This window comes from Symphalangus syndactylus, chromosome 4 (genome assembly GCF_028878055.3).
Source record: "Symphalangus syndactylus isolate Jambi chromosome 4, NHGRI_mSymSyn1-v2.1_pri, whole genome shotgun sequence".
Classification (NCBI taxonomy): Eukaryota; Metazoa; Chordata; class Mammalia; order Primates; family Hylobatidae; genus Symphalangus; species Symphalangus syndactylus.
This window is the reverse complement of record NC_072426.2, coordinates 70,998,215-71,017,162: the sequence shown is the minus strand read 5'-3', so window position 1 is coordinate 71,017,162 and position 18,948 is coordinate 70,998,215.

Here is an 18,948-nt window from a genome sequence, read left to right as displayed (position 1 = left end):
TTATGGAATGGATGACTCTACAGCTGGTGGGCTGTGCTCACGAGTGGACAAGTTCATTGAGTCCCGCTGCACAAAGAGTCCCCTATACCTTTGAGGGGCTCCACCAGCCCCAGAGAAACTACACGCCTAAGAGGAGCATGGCTAGCAAATAGAGAGCACCATCATAGGTCCAGAGGCTGCAGAAGAAAGGACGACGTTTTACATGTTAGTACTTTAACAGCACTCTCCCCCTGCATTTGGAACAGGGGGCCTTGCATTTTCATTGTGCACTGGACCTTGCAAATGATGGAAACAGGTCTGCTCAGTGGGTGTCTCAGTCCCATTATGCTGCTATAACAGAACATCATAAACTGAGTGCCTTATTGTCTTACTCCATTCTATGCTGCTATAACAGAATACTAGAGACTGAGTAGTTTATAATGAACAGAAATTTATTGGCTCAGGGTTCTGGAGCTAGGAATCCAAGACTGAGGGTCTGGCATCTGGTGAGGGCCTTCTTATCACGTCATAACATGGTAGAAGGCATCACCTGGAGGAAGGGCAAAAGAGAGAGCATGAGAGACAGAAAAGGAGCCAAACTTGTCATTTTATAAGAAACTCACTTCCACAATGACAAACCCATTCCCATAATAATGGCATTAATGCATTCATTCCACTTTCATGGCTTAATCACCTCTCATTAGTCCCCATATCCCAACACTGTTGTATTTAAGATTACATTACCAACACATGATTTTTTAGAGGACACATTCTAACCATAGCATCTATAAACAATAGAATTAGTTTTTCTTATGGTTCTGGAGGCTGGGAAGTCCAAGACCAAGGCAATTGTAGATTCAGTGTCTAGTGAGAACCCACTTTTTGGTTACTTCTTGGTTCATGGACAACTGTTGTCTTCTGAGCCCTCACATGGTAGAAGGGATGAAGGATCTCTCTGGGGCCTCTTTTTTTTTTTCCCCCCAAGACAGAATGTTGCACTGTCGCCCAGAGTTGGATTGCAATGGCGTGATCTTGGCTCACTGCAACCTCTGCCTCCTGGGTTCAAGCAATTCTCCTGCCTCAGCCTCCCAAGTAGCTGGGATTACAGGCATGTGCCACCATCCCTGGCTAACTTTTGTATTTTTAGTAGAGACGGGGTTTCACCATGTTGGCCAGGTTGGTCTCAAACTCCTGACCTAAGGGCAGTAATCCCACTTATTAGGGCTACATTGTCATGACCTAATCACCTCCCAAAGACCTCACCTCTTAATACCATCACCTTGAGGTTTAGAAGTTCAGTGAATTTTGGGGAGACACAGACATTCAGATCATAGTAGTGGAAATGCAAGTTGAGTGTTAGTTTTATGACCTACGAAACAGAAGGGGTGAAACTGAAATTCTTTGTAAATTTCATTAATTCTAAATGTCAGCAGTGGCTTTTTTGTTTTTGTAACATTGTACAAGCTACAAATTCCAATGACTAAGTGGTACTGATAATTTTATGATACATATGTGTCAGTCAGCTTTACCTGTTGAAAAGGTGCCTATTCATGCTTATTGTCCATTTTAATTGTTTTTGTCTTTTCAACTTGTAAGTCATTTTATCTATTCTATTACCAGCCTTTTATCTGTTAAATGCATTTAAAATCTTATTCTATTTATAATTTTTCTTTTGACTGTGTTCTTTATATCTCTAACAAATACAAAAAATGTCAAAAACTCTGTTAATTTTTCTGCAGTGAAACAGATATCTTTCTTTTAAAGCCTCTGAGTTATCTGCTTTTAAAAGATCTCTACAGCCCTAAGTTATAAAGATATTCTGCAATCTATTCTTCTAAGCTTATATTGTTTCGTTTTTACATTAAAACGTTTAATATGCCCCAAATTTATTTTTGCATATGATGTGAGGTAATGCTGACTTTATTTTCTTTCAAAAGGAGAGTCAGTTTTTCCTATACCATTTCTAAAATAATTATTTTCCACTGAGTTGGAGCTTTGCCTCTGTTATATATTAAATTTCCTTGTCTACTAGGATTTCTTTATGGACTCTCTTTTGGCCCACTAATTAAAACCCTAATGATTCTCATGGCTTTAACCACCCTTTCTATTAAATTGACTATATTCATATATATATATATATATATATATACACATACATACACATATGTATAGTGTGTACATACATACATATATATATAGGGTGTATATATATTTATATACAATACACACACACACATCTGGAAGGAATCTCCAAATTGGCCATTCCAATGCCTTCTTTTTACAAACGAGACCTTTGGCCTGGAAATGGTAGGTGATGTAGCCAGGAGGCAGAACTGAGATTCAGCCGAAAGGCCTCTTCAGTAAAGCACTTGTTCTAAGACTTCACAGTGTCTGTCATCAGAGAGGTGTCCTCAAACACACAGAAGAGTTAAGAACTTTCAACATGTACTCTGCAATGACTTCTCCTGACAAGAGTATATAGAGCTACTTTTAGCTCTATATCTCTATATTCTATTTGGACCCCAATAATTGGAAATTGATATAATTTCTTATTGTCCTGAACTGTATGTTTATGAATGCCAGGCTGGTTTGGGAAAAACAAATTGTTTTTTAGCACATTGTACCCCTTCTTGTGTAAATAAAATAATGTGCTAATTACTTAACATCCTAATCTGTTTCTTTATATAGAATCTCTATTCTATAAATTATGGTAATAAACATATGCTATCAGACTGGGTGTGGTGGCTCACACCTATAATCTCAGCACTTTGGGAGGCTGAGGTGGGCAGATGGTCTGAGGTCAGGAGTTTGAGACCAGCCTGACACGGTGAAACCCCATCTCTACTAAAAATACAAAAAAACCAGCTGGGCATGGGGCAAGTGCCTGTAGTCCCAGTTACTCGGGAGGCTGAGGCAGAATTGCTTGAACCTGGGGAATGGAGGTTACAGTGAGCCAAGATCACACCACTGCACTCCAGCCTGGGCAAAAGAGCAAGACTCCATCTCAAAAAAAAAATGTTATCAGTAACTATATGTAAGAAAAGTAATAAAATTCTAACCTTAAAAGATTTCATGAGTCTGAACGTTTGTGTGTGCAAATGCATGTACTGAATATTTTTGTGCATTTAATTTTTATTGTTGTTTGTTGTATTTTTTTTTTTTTGCTATTTCAATTTGGTCTTCCCTTCAATACATGTAAGTAATAGCCCCAAACTGTAAACAATAGGAAGATGAATAAGCAGCTGAGTTCTATTCATGCAAGGGACTATCATCCAGCAATAAAAATAAAAGAACAGCAAGGATAGATCTCACAGTCATTGTGCTGAGAGAAAGAATCTTTACATGATAGAGTATAAATGATATTGTTGCATTGACCTGGCATTTTAGAAGAGAAAAAAAATAACCTATGGTAGGAAAAATTAGGAAACAGAATCTTCTGGGGGGGAACATGATCCAGGAATTGACTGAAGAAGGACACGGAGGGATCTCCTGGAGTGAAGAGAAAGTTCTCTAGGTTGATAGGGACTTAGGTTTCAAGGCTGTATGCATTTCCAAACCTCAGCTCATGCACATGAAAGATTTGTGCATTTCTTCATACATTTTACACCAACAAAAAATTTCTAACAATGATTGAACTCTCATTAATAAAACACATGCTGAAGTATTTAGGGTGAAGTGCACTGATGACTATAATTTGCTTTGCAGTGTATCATAAAAAATAAGAAAGTTTAGTGAGTGGATAGGGAGAGGGACAGATGAATAGATACATCATAAAGCAAGCACAGTAAAATGTTAATTCGAGAATCTAGGTGGTAGGTGTCCACTATAAGATTCTCTCAACTTTGCTGTATCTGTGAATATTTTCATAATAAAATGTCATGGGGTAACATGACATTTTAAAGTCATGTTTGGCCGGGCGCAGTGGCTCACGCCTGTAATCACAGCACTTCGGGAGGCCGAGGCAGGCAGATATCTTGAGGTCAGGAGTTTGAGACCAGCCTAGCCAAAATGGTGAAACCCTGTCTCTACTAAAAATACGAAAATTATCCAGGTGTGCTGGTGGGTGCCTGTAATCCCAGCTACTGGGAGGCTGAGGCATGAGAATTGCGTGAACCCGGAAGGCAGAGGTTCCAGTGAGCCGAGATTGTGCCACTGCCCTCCAGCCTGGGTGACAGAGCAAGACTCCATCTCTAAATCAGTCAATCAATCAATCAATAAAGTCATGTTCTCTGTGCTTAAACAGAACAAAAGAGAAAAAGCTGTCTTCATTCTCTTTTCAGAAACTTTTATTATTTTCTCTCACATATAATTACTGACAACATATCTTTATTAACACAATTGTAGAACAGACATTCTATATGGATACAGACTAAGATTATAAGTACTTAACAAACTATTCCTTTACATAAAAATACGTACAATGGGCCGGGCGCAGTGGCTCAAGCCTGTAATCCCAGCACTTTGGGAGGCCGAGGCGGGCGGATCACGAGGTCAGGAGATCGAGACCATCCTGGCTAACACGGTGAAACCCCGTCTCTACTAAAAATACAAAAAATTAGCCAGGCGTGGTGGCGGGCGCCTGTAGTCCCAGCTACTCGGGAGGCTGAGGCAGGAGAATGGCATGAACCCAGGAGGCGGAGCTTGCAGTGAGCCGAGATTGCACCACTGCACTCCAGCCCGAGGGACAGAGAAAGACTCCGTCTCAAAAAAAAAAAAAAAAAAAAAAAAAAAAAAAAAAAATATGTACAATGTAGTAGAAAACAATTTGTTTTTCCTAAGCCAGGCTGGCATTTTAAACAGGCAGTTTAAGACAACGAGATGGGAAAGTATCATCAATTTCTAATTATTGGGCATCATTGAGAGGCAAGGACACAGGGCTTGGTACCCATGCTTCTTGTGAACTATGTTATGATACCCAGAAATATTTCTTTTTTTTTTTTTTTTGAGAAGGAGTCTCGCTTTTTCTCCCAGGCTGGAGTGCAATGGTGTGATCTCGGCTCACCACAACCTCTGCTTCCTGGGTTGAAGTGATTCTCCTGCCTCAGCCTCCCGAGTAGCTGAGATTACAGGCATGTGCCACCATGCCTCGCTAATTTTTCTGTGTATTTTTAGTAGAGACAGGGTTTCGCCATGTTGGCCAGGCTGGTCTCGAACTCCAGACTTTAAATGATCCGCCCGCCTCGGCCTTCCAAAATGCTGGGATTACAGGAGTGAGCCACCGCGCCCCACAAAAATATTTCTATGGCAATGACAGACAAAAAGACTACTGGAAACTAAAGAGCTGGTCGGGGGAGAGGGGAGGGACAAACAACTGAAAAAAAAAAAAAAAAAAGGCAACAAGAAAAAGGATAAAAGTATCTCAAGCCCCACACAAGATCAGCCTTCTTATCAGTGTGGACAAGCAGTGTTAGGGAAGTTGGTGTCTGAGCCAGGATTGGAGGCTAATCTTTCTAAGAATTAAAACTTCATTAGCTTGATTTCAGCATTTCTCAGAAATAATCCACAGATTTTGAACTTTGATTGTTTGAATATTATTTCTTATTATCGCTAAGAAAAAAAGGGGGAAGAAAAAGAGCACTGTTCGCTCACACACCAGGGTTTGGTTTATAATGAAGACGTAATACTGACTGGTCCTTGGATTCTGTCACTTTTGGCTACTTGCCTCTGTTTGTGCCCCACTCAAGGTAGTCTGTATCCACACTCAGGGCAGAAATACATTTTGCTACCCCATCTCTATGCCACAATGTTCCTCTTCCCCCTTCTTTCCTTTATTTGCTTTTTAAAGGGCTCATCAGTGAAGAGAGGAACCTCTTTCGCCTCTCTGATTCTCCTGTCCGGGATTGCCTGTCCCAGAACAGGGTGTGTGCCCCAAGGGATGAGAACCTTAGGAGCCATTGTAGAGTTCTTAGAATTCAGCCCACCACAGGGAGAAATGGGCTTAGAGGATAGGAACTTCCAGGAAGATACCAGGGCTGCCTCCAATTAGCCTGAGGCCTTGATACCTTCCCAGCTTTTAGGAAACACCATTAGAGTTGGAAGGATTTCAAAAGGGAAGGTGGGTTAAAACCAGAGTTCGGGGCCAGACTCAGTGGCTCACGCCTCTAATCCCAGCACTTTGGGAGGCTGAGGCGGCCAGATCACTCAAGGTCAGGAGTTCGAGACCAGTCTAGCCAACATGGCGAAACTCCATCTCCACTAAAAATACAAAAATTAGCTGGGCGTGGTGGCAGATACCTGTAGCCCCAGCTACTCAGGAGGCTGAGGCAGGAGAATTGCTTAAACCCAGGAGGCAGAGGTTGCAGTGAGCCGAGATCGTGCCACTGTACTCTAGCCTGTGTGAAAGAGCAAGACTCTGTCTCAAAACAACAACAAAAAAAACAAGCCAGAGTAGGCCAGCTATGTTTCTGAGTTTCCTGAATCAGATGTTTTATTCATTTTTAAAGAAAGATAAAATATTGAAGAAGAGATTGGAGGTAGCGGTTGTTTTTGCTGCTTCTTCTCTGAATAATGAGGGTCCAGGTCTATTTCAGAGACACATGGCATTATCAGGCAGAGAGGAATCCAGAAGTTGGACCCATATAGAAATCATGCCAGACAGCAGAGAAGTTGGGTTTTCTTTGAAGACCTCATTAGAAAGAGACCCTTCATGTTCCTTTAGGAGGACTCTATTGCGCTGGTTGGGATCTCTAACTGGCAGGGTGGGCTCTTCTGTTTAACTGAAAGCCTTCCAGCTAAAGTTCTTCTTTTAGTACCTCAGTGAAGGCAGAGATAATTATTCATTGATTCATACATAATAAAAGAGAGAGAATGAGAAAGAGACAAAAAGAGACACAGAGGCAGAGAGAGAGAGACAGAGAAATTTGTAAATCATCTATTCCTCATCCTAAAGACTAAAAAAATTTCAGGTTTGGGCTTGGGCACCCCCAAAGACCAAGCCATGAGCCAGAGTAGTTCTTCTGGTCCTGGGAAACAACTCAGGCAGAGTGAGACCACCCCAACCATCTCTGAGGGAAGAAGAAATTAAGGCTAGAGGAGAGGCTGTTCAGCAAATGCCCAACATCTTGTTGGAGGGTTACACCCACGGGGGCGACAGCCGTGTGCTTCAACTCCTCAAAATCATTGCACTTCTACCCAGGACTGTGGAGTCTTTCCTGTCAACTTTTTGTGAGGGTTGCTTAGAGCAAAACCATTCTGTAGGAGCTATTTATTATATGCTTACAATGGGCTCGGCTCTGTGGGAATCCAGTAAAAAGGCCAGACATAAACCTGTGAAAAATTAAATGGCAGGACCTAATACAAAGACAACAAGAGAAGAGATACCAGGGCGTAGCGAGTGATTAATTGCCAGATGCTGAGGATAAAAACCTTCCAGGAGTTCAGAAGAGGCAATGATTACCTGATGCTGGGATGCTACCTAGGAGGCCGACTTGATTAAAATTTTTCAGCATGTGTTAAGCCCACACGGTTTTTTATTTTTGCTTTCATGACCCTCCATTCCCTTCCTCACAGATCTTCTGGATGTTTGGAAGTGATATGGTTTGGCTGTGTCCCCACCCAAATCTCGCTTGAATTGTAATAATCCTCAGGTGTCAAGGGCAAGGCCAGGTGGAGATAAGTGAATCATGGCAGCAGTTTCCCCCACACTGTTCTAGTGCTAGTGAATACGTTTCATGAGATTTGATGGTTTTATAAAGGGAGTTCCCCTGCACAAGCTCTCTTGCCTGCCCCGTATAAGATGTGCCTTTGCTTCACCCTTGCCTTCCACCAATATTGTAAGGCCTCCCTAGTCATGTGGAACTGTGAGTTCATTAAAGCTCTTTCCTTTATAAATTACCCAGACTGGGTATGTCCTTATTAGCAGTGTGAGAACAGACTAGTACAGAAAGTTAAGGTATTTTCCAAATGTTTCTAAGAAAAGTTGTCATCTGGGGCTTAACTTAAACTGGCTTCCAAGGAATAGAAACAAAACTCAAAGTAGCAATTTTCACAAGTACTGATTCTTTTTCACTTGATGTGGTATCTTAGTCACAGCAAGAATTACAGAAAGTCATGGTTTGCTACCTTTCCCTTTCCTTAAGTACCTCTACACCAGTAGAATCAAAATGTTTCATCACTCCCTCTTTAATGCAAGCTGATTGTGAGTCAGCAATGCTGTTAAGCCTGACCTAACCCAAGAACACTTGAGAAGTCTTTCAAAAAGTATTTATTGAGCCTGTTGATATTGTTTGGCTGTGTCCCCACCCAAATCTCATCTTGAGTTGTAGCTCCCAGAATCCCCACGTGTCATGGGAGCAACCAGATGGGAGGTAATTGAATCATGGGGGTGGGTTTTTCCCATGCTGTTCTCTTGATAGTGAGTAAGTCTTATGACATCTGATGGTTTTATAAAGGGGAGTTCCCATGCACATGCTCTCTTGCCTGCTGCCATGTAAGACGTGTCTTTGCTCCTCCTTCATCTTCCACCATGATTGGGAGGCCTCCCCAGCCATGTGGAACTGTGAGTCCTTTAAACTTATTTTTCTTTATAAATTGCCCAGTCTCAGGTATGTCTTTACAGCAGAGTGAGAAGAGACTAATACACCTCTACTTAGAATAGAGCAGATTCTGAACTTAAATAGCAGATAATTATAACACAGTATGTTTTGGTTATCTATTTCTGTATTCAAAAAGCCATCCTATGCCTGTAATCCCAGCACTTTGGGAGGCCGAGGCAGGCAGATCATGAGGTCAGAAGTTTGAGACCATCCTGACCAACATGGTGAAACCCCCGTCTCTATTAAAAATACAAAAATTAGCCGGACGTGCAGTGCACACCTGTAATCCCAGCTCCTCAGGAGGTTGAGGCAGAAGAATCGTTTGAACCTGGGAGGCAGAGGTTGCAGTGAGCCGAGATCACGCCACTGCACTCCAGCCTGGGTGACAGAGCGAGACTGTCTCAAACAAACAAACAAACAAAACCATCCTAAAATTCTGGCTAGAAAAAAAACAATGATTTTTATTTCTCATAATTCTGTGAGTAGACTGGGCTCAGCAGGGAAGTTCTTCTGATTCTCATGCTATAAATGCAGCATGCAGCTGGGAGCCTGGTTGGGGCTGAAAGGTTTGAGATTGTCTTTCACACTCCAGGGTCTCTCATCCTACAGCAGGCAAGCATGGGCTTCTTGTTAGTGTGGTGGCTGGAATTCAAGGGGGAGTAGCCCACGAAAACAAGCCCCAGTGTGCAAGCCCTTATCAATCATTTGCTTTTAGCCCTTTGACTAATGTCCCAATGACCAAAGCAAGCCACACCACCGAGCCCACAGTCCATGTGGGAGGGGACCACCCGAGGTTGAGCAAACCCTGTTGCTTATTAGCAAAATCTTTCTTAAACTTCTAGGCCCCATTTGAATAAAAACTTGTCCTTTTTCTCCAGGATAATGAAAAGTAACATTACTTGTGTTATTAGCCAGCCTATTCCTCAACAGGCAAAACCTATAGATATTCCTGACATGCCTAGTGATTTTTTCATGTCTGAGATTTGATCTTTGTGTCTCCAGGAAGTCATGGTTGATATTTAAGTCTGGGTTTGGTGCCACTCCCACGTGCTCTGTTGGTACCACATTTGGGTACAACTTGTATGAAGACAACTGAAGAACATCTATCAAGATGACACTACCCTTTAACCCAGAAAATTTATTTCTGAGAATTTATTCCACTTATATACTTTTACTTACGCTTTTCATTGTAACATCCTATGGTAGTAAAAGATTGGAAACCTCACAACTGTTAATCAATACAGAAATGGTTAAATAGACTATGGTACATTCACACAGTGGAATACTCCACTTATATTTTAAAAATGAAATAAAATAAAACATAATAAATACGTGATAAATACGTGTTCTAGGATATACTGAGAAAGACAAAATGCAAAGAAAGTAGCAAACTACATTTACGAAATAGTGAACTATATTTTGTGTATAAAAGGAGAAAATATATTTGTATATATCTTAGTATGTACACAAAGACACTTGAGAAACAAACATAAGAAACTAATAATAGTGATTGCCTGGCATTCATATAGAACTAGTAGAGTGGAAGGGCCCCTGAAGAGATGGGAATAAGAATGGGAGGGAAAATTCTTACTGTACAGACATTCCCTGACTTACAATGGCTCAACTTACAATTTTCAACTTTACAATCATGTGAAACCATTGCAATTTCTATGCAATGTATAGTATTCAATAACTTATATGAGATATCCAACATTTTCTTGTAGCTTTCATGTTAGGTGATTTTGTCCAACTGCTGGTGAAGTAAGTGTTCTGTGTATGTTTAAGGTAGGCTAGGCTAAGCTATGATGTTCAGTAGGTTCATTGTATTACCTGCATTTTAGACTTATGATATTTTTCACTCATGATGGATTTATTGGGATGTAACCCTTTCATAAGTTGAGCAACATCTGTATATTACATGTACGTGTGTGTGTATATGCTTATATATGCATATATAAATTTGGTTTGAATTCTGTGAATCTATTACCTTCTCAAAACACAAATTAAAACATTTTTTAATTCCCTTTCATTCTTCAGAAAAGTGGTTTAGTTTCTGTGGCTTACAATTAAGAATGCCAACTGATTTGATGGGATAGGCACCACGCTGAATACTCTGCAAGGAGCAGTGAAAGTATATTTATGATCCCTGCCCTCTGTAGGGAGGTACTTTTCTCATGTTTCTCTGTGTCTTGTCAGAAGAAGCACTATCTTTTCAAGGATGCTTATATAGCACATAGCCTGGAAGATAGAGATAGTATCTTCCTCCAGAGAAATGGAAATGTTTGTTTGCTATCTGTGATAATTAATATTGAGTGTCAACTTGATTGGATTGAAGGACACAAAGTATTGTTTCTGGGTGTGTCTGTGAGGATGTTGCCAAAGAAGATCAACATTTGAGTCAGTGGACTGGGAGAGGCAGACCCACCCTCAATCTGGGTGGGCACCATTTGATCAGCTGCCAATGTGGCTAGGATAAAAGCAGACAGAAGAACTTGGAAAGACTAGACTGACTGAGTCTTCTGGCCTCCATGTTTCTTCCATGCTGGATGCTTCCTGCCCTCAAACATTGGACGCCAAGTTCTTCAGCTTTTGGACTCTTGGACTTACGTCAGTGGTTTGCCAGGGACTCTCGGGCCTTCGGCCACAGACTGAAGGCCGCACTGTCAACTTCCCTACTTTTGTGGTTTTGCGACTTGGACTGGCTTCCTTGTTCCTCAGACTGCAGACAGCCTATTGTGGAACTTCACCTTGTGATAGTGTGAGTCAATACTCCTTAATAAACTCCCCTTCATAGATACATCTATCCTATTAGTTCTGTCCCTCTAGAGAAGCATGACGAATACACTCTCCAATGTAATAAAGATTTCTCCCTCCAGGGCCAAGGTCAGGCAGGTTTGCTTGCATCCCATTATAAAAGACTAGCCTTGCCTAAGCACAGGTTCCCTCATCCATGATGCCACCCACTGCAAGTGTGCCATCCATCTAGGCATCTCTGTTGTCCCTGTGAGACTTGAGGATTGAGAGAAAACCGAAAAACATGAAGCTCATGCTGCTTTCTGTGCTGTGAGTAGTAAAGTTCTTTGTCTCTGATCCAGGAGTCTTGTGTCTTCTGCCAGCATTTATGAAATTGTGGTGAGCTAGCTAGTCAGCTTGTAGGTAAAGTAAAATCTCAGATCCTTCCTACCTCGGAGACTCTCATGGAGCTATCATTCTAATGGGGGAAGAAAAAAACATGAAAACAAATAATGTAATTATAAATTGTCAAAGGTGCTGGAAACAACGATTAAATAGAGTGTGGAACAGGGCAGAGATAATGAGGGAAGACCTCTCAGAAGTGGTACCATTTAAACCAAGGAGTAGCACTATTTAAAGTGTCTGAAAGAGGAGTTTGGTTTAACCAGGCACGTGAAGATTGAAACCCAAAAACTCTGGGCAGACGGAATAACACACACATCTGAGGCACAGACAAAGAACAGAGAAAGGCCAATGTAGGTCTAGAGGGACCCGAGGCCTGAGATGAGTGAAAGATTCTCCCCACAGCCTGAAAGCTTGAAGGGATGAGTAACTCCTCCCTTCTCAGGCCCAGTCCCAAGGCGCAAGGCTACTTGCACCAGCAGCATGCGCCAGCAAGAGAGCAGAAGCAGGAAGAAAGCCAGCTAGAAGACACGTACCCCTGAAGATCGAGAAAGAGGCTGTCTGGGTAGTATGTAGCAGTCACGTCAGACTGAGACACTTCTTATTTACAGGAGACCATAAAAACCCTGCCCCGTCCTCATTTGGTGCTGATGCCATTTTAGGCCTCAGCCCGCCTGCACCCAGGCGCTCATTAAAACAGCGTGTTGCTCCACAGGGCCTCGTGTTTTCTGTTGGCACGCTCTCGGGCTTGGAACTGATACAAGAACCTTACAATGAGGTAGAAGAGAGAAGCACGGCAGGATTGTGCACAAAGTCTTGTCTGTTGTGGAATGGAGTTTGGACCTTTCCCACCACTTTCAAGGAAGGGAATGAATTGACCTGGCTCACTTCCTAAGAAGGCTACTGTCTGTGTGGTGCTCCTAGAGGCATGGGAGAGGAGTGAAGACAGAGATGACCAAAGAAACACTTGGGGAAAGAATGGAAGCAGCATGTGTTAGCTTGGGAAAGGGAAACATAGCAGCATCCGAGATCTGGCCATCAGAGAGAATAACAAACACTGAGGGTAGGCCAAAAATACTGCAGGTTTTGGAGACAGATCTAACTCTTCAGAAGTTTGGGGTTGTTGGAAAACATCTGTAGATGTTATCAGAATGAGATTTCCCTAATGATTTATTTCAGTGATGCCATTATCTGCATTGATTTTCTTTCCCCCCTCCCTCTCCCTCTCCCTCTCCCTCTCCCCCCACCTCCCTCCTTCCCTCCCTCCCTCCCTCCCTCCCTCCCTTCCTTCCTTCCTTCCTTCCTTCTTCTTTTTCAGGGTCTCACTCTGTCATCCAGGCTGGCTGAAGTGCAGTGGTGGGATCTTGGCTCACTGCAACCTCAGCTTCCTGGATTCAAATGATTTTTGTGCCTCAGCCTCCTGAGTACCTGGGATTACAGGCATGCGCCACCACGCCCAGCTAATTTTTGTAGTTTTAGTAGAGACGGAGTTTCGCCATGTTGGCCGGTCTGGTCTCAAACTCCTGACCTCAAGTGATCTGCCCGCCTTGGACTCCCAAAATGCTGGGAATACAGGCGCAAGCCACCACGCCAGGCCGTCTGCATAGATTTTCTATTGGCAATGCTTCCAAACACTTTCCCCTGATCATCCCTCTCTTCTATGTCAATTGCTAGTGACCTCTAGAGAAAAACTTTACTAGAGAAGTTGCTATTTAAAATAACTACACAATGAAGAATTATCTTTATTTTGTTTTTTTTGTAAGTTGCAATAGTAGTGTTTTCAGGGTGAAAGCATGCACATTAGTTAGGTGAAGACTAGGTGCAATAGTGATACATGCCAAACATGAGTCATGCAGGTTGACAGGGCACTCGGCTCCACATGGGCATTCAGGGCTGGGTGGATGGAGGCTCTGCTCTTGCAGCTGCTCCATCTGGAACATGTAGTCTTTTTGGTTTTTAATTGCCTCAGTTAGAAGTGGCACATGTCACTTCCTCTCACTATCCACTAACCAAAATTAGTCCTATGGCCTCAACCTAATGGCAAGAAAGGCTAAGAAATGTAGAAAGTAAGTTCTTACTTATCAATGAGAGCTAAACATTGGGTATGCATGGACATAAAGATGGCAACAAAAGGAATTGGGGACTATCAGATGGGGAAGACGGGAGAGGAAGGGAAGGAAGTTATGGAATGGAAGTTAGCTGATGCGAAGTGCTAAAGAGGGCAGTAATGCAGTGGAGGGAGATGAGGGTAGAGAAATGGACTTGTGGTTTGAGACAGGTGGCTGGGGAGGCTTCGCTGAGAAGGGGGCATTTCAATATGGCCTGAGGAAATGTGACAAGGCACCTGACAGAGATCTGAGAGAGGGGTTTTCCAGAAAGAGGGGACAGCAAGAGCAAAGGCCCTGAGATGGGTGCATGCCTCACATTTGGGAACAGCAAGGAGACAGAGGGTCTAGGGCAGAGTGGACAATGGGATAACTGATGATGTTATGGTCAGAGACACAAGGGACCCAAGATTTTGTAGGCCATTGTGAGGACTTTGGCACTTAACCTAAGTGATATGGGGAACTCCATTAGAATTTGATCTTTGGGAATTAAAGATGTAGAAATTGGGAGAAAAAAGGATTCAAAAACATAAGGATCAGTGGCAGCCTAAGGCTCTAGGACAGCTAAGGGAGCATTTGGGACTTTGTTTCTAAGACAGTTTTGTGATATTTCAGCATTTTTCCTTTCAGGAGATCATGTGGTGACCAGAACAATCACCGCATGTCAGTACTTGCACAAACCAAAACAGCCCCCTGCTGGCTTTCGGCAGTGCAGCAGGCCAGGCATTTTCCTTAGATCCAATTGCAGCCTTGTGGAGTACCTCACTCACAGCAGGGTGGGAGGTAGAGGGGTGTATCAGTCAGTGTTCTCCAGAGAAACAGAACTTGACATGGTTTGGGTATCTGTCCCCTTCAAATCTCATGTTGAAACGTGATCCCCATTGTTGGAAGTGGGGCCAGGTAGGAGGTGTTAGGGTCATGGGAGTGGATCCCTCATGAATGGCTAGATGCCATCTCGTAATGAGTGAGTTCTCTCTCTGTGAGTTCACATGAGAGCTGTTTGTTTAAAGGACGCTGGCATCTCCTCCCCTTTCTCTTGTTCCCTCTCTCACCATGTGATATGGTTTGGGTTTGGGTCCCCACCCAAATCTCATGTTGAATTGTAATCCCCAATGTTGTGGGAGGTACCTGGTGGGAGGTGATTGGATCATGCCACAGATTTCCTGCTTCCTGTTCTTGTGATAGCGAGAGAGTTCTCTCAAGATCTGATTGTTTAAAAGTGTGTAGCACATCCCTCTTCACTCTCTTCCTCCTGCTTCTGCCATGTAAGACATGCCTACTTCCCCTTTGCCTTCCACCATGATTGTAAGTTTCCGGAGGCCTCCCCAGCATCATGCTTCCTGTACATCCTGCACAACCATGAGACAATTAAACCTCCTTTCTTTAGAAATGACCTAGTCTCAGACATTTCTTAACAGCACTGTAAGAACGAACTAACACACCATGTCACACACCTGCTCCCCTCTGCCTTCCGCCATGAGTAAGAGCTCCCTGAGGGCTCATCAGAAGCCAAGCCGATGCTGGTGCCAGGCTCATACAGCCTGCAGAACTATGAGCCAAATAAGCCTCTTTATAAACTACCCAGTCTCAGGTATTCCTTTATAACAACACAAAACCAATAAGAGAAATATAGTTCCTTTTCCTGGTCCCCCGCTTGTAGACAGCAGTCATGTGGCTTCTCAGCCTCTATAATCATGTGAGCCAGTACCTTATAATTAGCTTCAGTCTAGAGATTTGGACTCTGCAGGTTGGGAAGTCCCATGATCTGCCTTCTGCAAGCTGGAGACCCAGGAGAGCCAGTGATATAGTTGGGAGACCTGAGAGCTAGAGAGCCAATGGCGTGACTTCCGCAAATCTGAAAATGTGAGCACCAGGAGCTCCAAAGGCTGGAGAATCCATGTTCCAGACCAAGCAGCCAGACAGAGAGCAAATTCACCCTTCCTCCCCCTTTATGCTCCATTCAGACCCTCAGCAGATGGGGTGATGCCCACCCACCCTGGGGAGGGCTATCTGCTTTGTTCAGCTTACCAATTCAAATGCTAAGCCCTTCTGGAAACACCCACACAGACACATCCGGGAACAAATTTAACCAGCTACTCATGGCCCAGTCAGGCTAATACACAATATTAACCATCATAGCAGGGTTCTGTTTCTTTCAGTTTTATTTCTTCCCCAAGGGTGGTAACCCTGCAGAGTGAGTCCAGGTGAATGTCTTTGACAACCACTGGGAAGCCCCTCACAGTGCCGCTCACTGGCTTCTGCCTCGATTTCCCATGAGTGGCCCTGATATCCAGTCACCGCTACTGTACTGAGGGGATGAGGAAAAGCCCAGTGCCCGCCACTCCTTAAGAGTCTTCCCAGGTAGCAGTGGGGGTGTCCACATTGACATGAGGCTGGTTAGGATATGTTTTCTCCCTCAAATAGGAGAGGTCAAAGGGTTGGAATAGCCTGGCTCTGCTCCTTCTTTTTCTTTTCCTTCCTTCCTTCCTTCCTTCCTTCCTTCCTTCCTTCCTTCCTTCCTTCCTTCCTTCCTTCTTTCTTCTTTCTTTCTTTCGTTCTTTCTTTCTCTTTCTGTCTTTCTTCTTTTTCGTTTTCTTTCTTTTTTTTTTAAGACAGACAGGGTCTCACTCTGTCACCCAGGTTGGAGTGCAGTGGTGCAATCATAGCTCATTGCAGCCTTAAACTCCTAAACTCAAACAATCCTTCTCCTTCAGTCTACTGAGCAGCTGGAACTACAGGCTCACACCACCTCACTTATCTAATTTTATTTATTTATTTATTTATTTATTTATTTATTTATTTATTTTTGGTAGAGACAGCCTCTTGCTATGTTGCCCATGCTGGTCTGGAACTCATGGCCTCAAGCAATCTTGCCGCCTCATCCTCCCTTCAAATTGCTAGGATTACAAACATGAACCACCATGCCTGGTCTTTGTCCCTTCCTGTCCCTGCTCTGTCCACCTCCGGGAATGTCTCCTCATTGCTCACTCCCCCTTCCTTCCATCCCACTGCCATCCAAGGATCTAGTGAAGGGTCTGAAGTGTTTCTGGGTCCTGGCCAATGCTGGAGTTATTGGACCTTCGATCACATGTCTCCCGTCACTCATCCATTTGGCCATGTGTAACTATGATGCTGAGTGGCTCTGTCTTGACGTGCTGTTGCTTCCATGTGCAAGCACCCACATTTAAGCATTTACAGGTTGTGCTGTGTCCGTGTGTGAGCTCAGGAATACCTGTATACCTATTGAAGAGCATCTTCCAGAGGTGTCTACTTCATGCTCCTGTGTTTTTAATGATGGGATACTGACAACAAGGAATAAGAGATAAAGGCAGAGGTAGAGATGATAAAGACAGAGACAGAGAGAGACAGAGAGGCCTCCCCAGGCCTTCGGCTCTACTAAGACATTTTAACTTTTTGGTAAGACATAGGCTGAAGTCGGGTGGAGTTGGGAAGAAGAAACAAGAAATAGGACAGGGAGAAATGTTGTTGCACTTTGCCGTGATCTCATAGGATTTCCAACATGCCTGCCTCCTCTCCCTAATTATCAGGACCCTACGGCATGGCCAGATTTTCTTTCACGGTCTTCCATTTGCCAAATGAAAATGTTTTCAGCTGGGAGTCTATGCCACTCCTGCCTCCCCAGGCCTTCGGCAAGTATTTATGGTTGAACGCTGACTTTTCACATTGTAGATGGAGATGTCGGCATCCCAGGCAGCCGTGCGTTAAGTTGGGACCAGCACAAATAGCTCTTAGCATTGTTCAACGACAGCACAGCCCCATGTGTCTTTTAAAAATAGCAATGATGTATTTGAACTTTTAAAAAGAAGACATGTTGGGTGTGTGTTGGCCACGCCCTTATCTATCTTCATTCTAAGGAGATACAAAATTAGAACATTTAGGAAGAGAAAAGGGAAGGAACAATCATTAACACGCTCCCCCACGCCCACACACCCTCTTCACCTCATTTCACAGTAAGGCCCTTCTTGTGCACATCCCTGAGAGACAATACTTCAGGAGAACTTGTCCTCTCTAAGCCACCAGGATTAATCCATAGAAGATTTTGTCTGAAAATAAGTGAAGAGACCTAAAACTCAGCCTTAGTAGTTGTTATCAGTTAAAAGAAAAAAGTCTACTGGGTCAGAGTGAGAAAGAGGAAAACAGTGTGATGATTTTACTAATGAACAAGATGTGATTTTCAAAGGAAAAATTTCTCCTATCCAAACTGCTTCAATGCCACAAAGCCACCTTCTTGGACAAGAGTAGGAAGAAAGTGTGCCGGTTGCTGGCAGCGGGCATAAGACTCTCCCTAGCACTTTCCCAGCAGGCCCAAGTCCTGCCCAGGAGAGGGCCTCTGTGTAACTAGCACCTGAGGGTGTGTACTCAAGGTGAAAGCGGACCCCAGGCGTTCTGACCCTTGTGAGTGAATATAGTGTTGCTTGGAGGTGGCAGCTGGGATAGTTGGAATTTTTATGAGAAATTCCAAGAGGGCCAGACGCTTCTGTGCGGATGCCTGCAAATTGAGATATGAAAGAATGTTCCATCTAGGGAAAGAAAAATGTTTAAAGAACACTGTTACTCCCAACCATCAACTCCAAGTTCCAAATGGGGAGAAATGCTGTATGCCTTGGAAAAATGAAGCTCAGCTACAAACACCCTGTCTTCAGGGGGTGGTTGGCACTCACTCCTACAAGGACCCTGAGATTTTTTTTTTCTTTTTCCCCACAATGTCTTTTTTTAAATTGTTTTTTAATTTATATATATTTAGGGGTCTGAGGCCTTTTTACACATCAAACTTTAGTCTTCCTGCCACTCTGGGCATCATGACAGCTGCTTTCAGAAACAGGTCTCTCCCAATACTCTCCACTGCTCCAAAAGAAAGTTGCCCCCTGCTATAGATCCTTTGTGCAAACAGACATTTTACAGGTACTCAGGGTCGGTTTCTGTATCTATTCTGCCACATTTTTGCCTGTTTGATTCCTCTTACTCATGCCTTACTGCTTCCTGCTGCTTGCTCCTTTCTGCTTTCTAATGAAATTCTTGGGCATTTACCCTAACTCAGCAGTCCCCAACCTTTTTGGCACCAGGGACTGGTTTGGTGGAAGACAATTTTTCCACAGACCAGGGTTGGTTAGGGGTGGTTTCAGGTGATTCAAGCACATTGTACTTATTGTGCATTTTCTTTTCTTTTTCCTTCC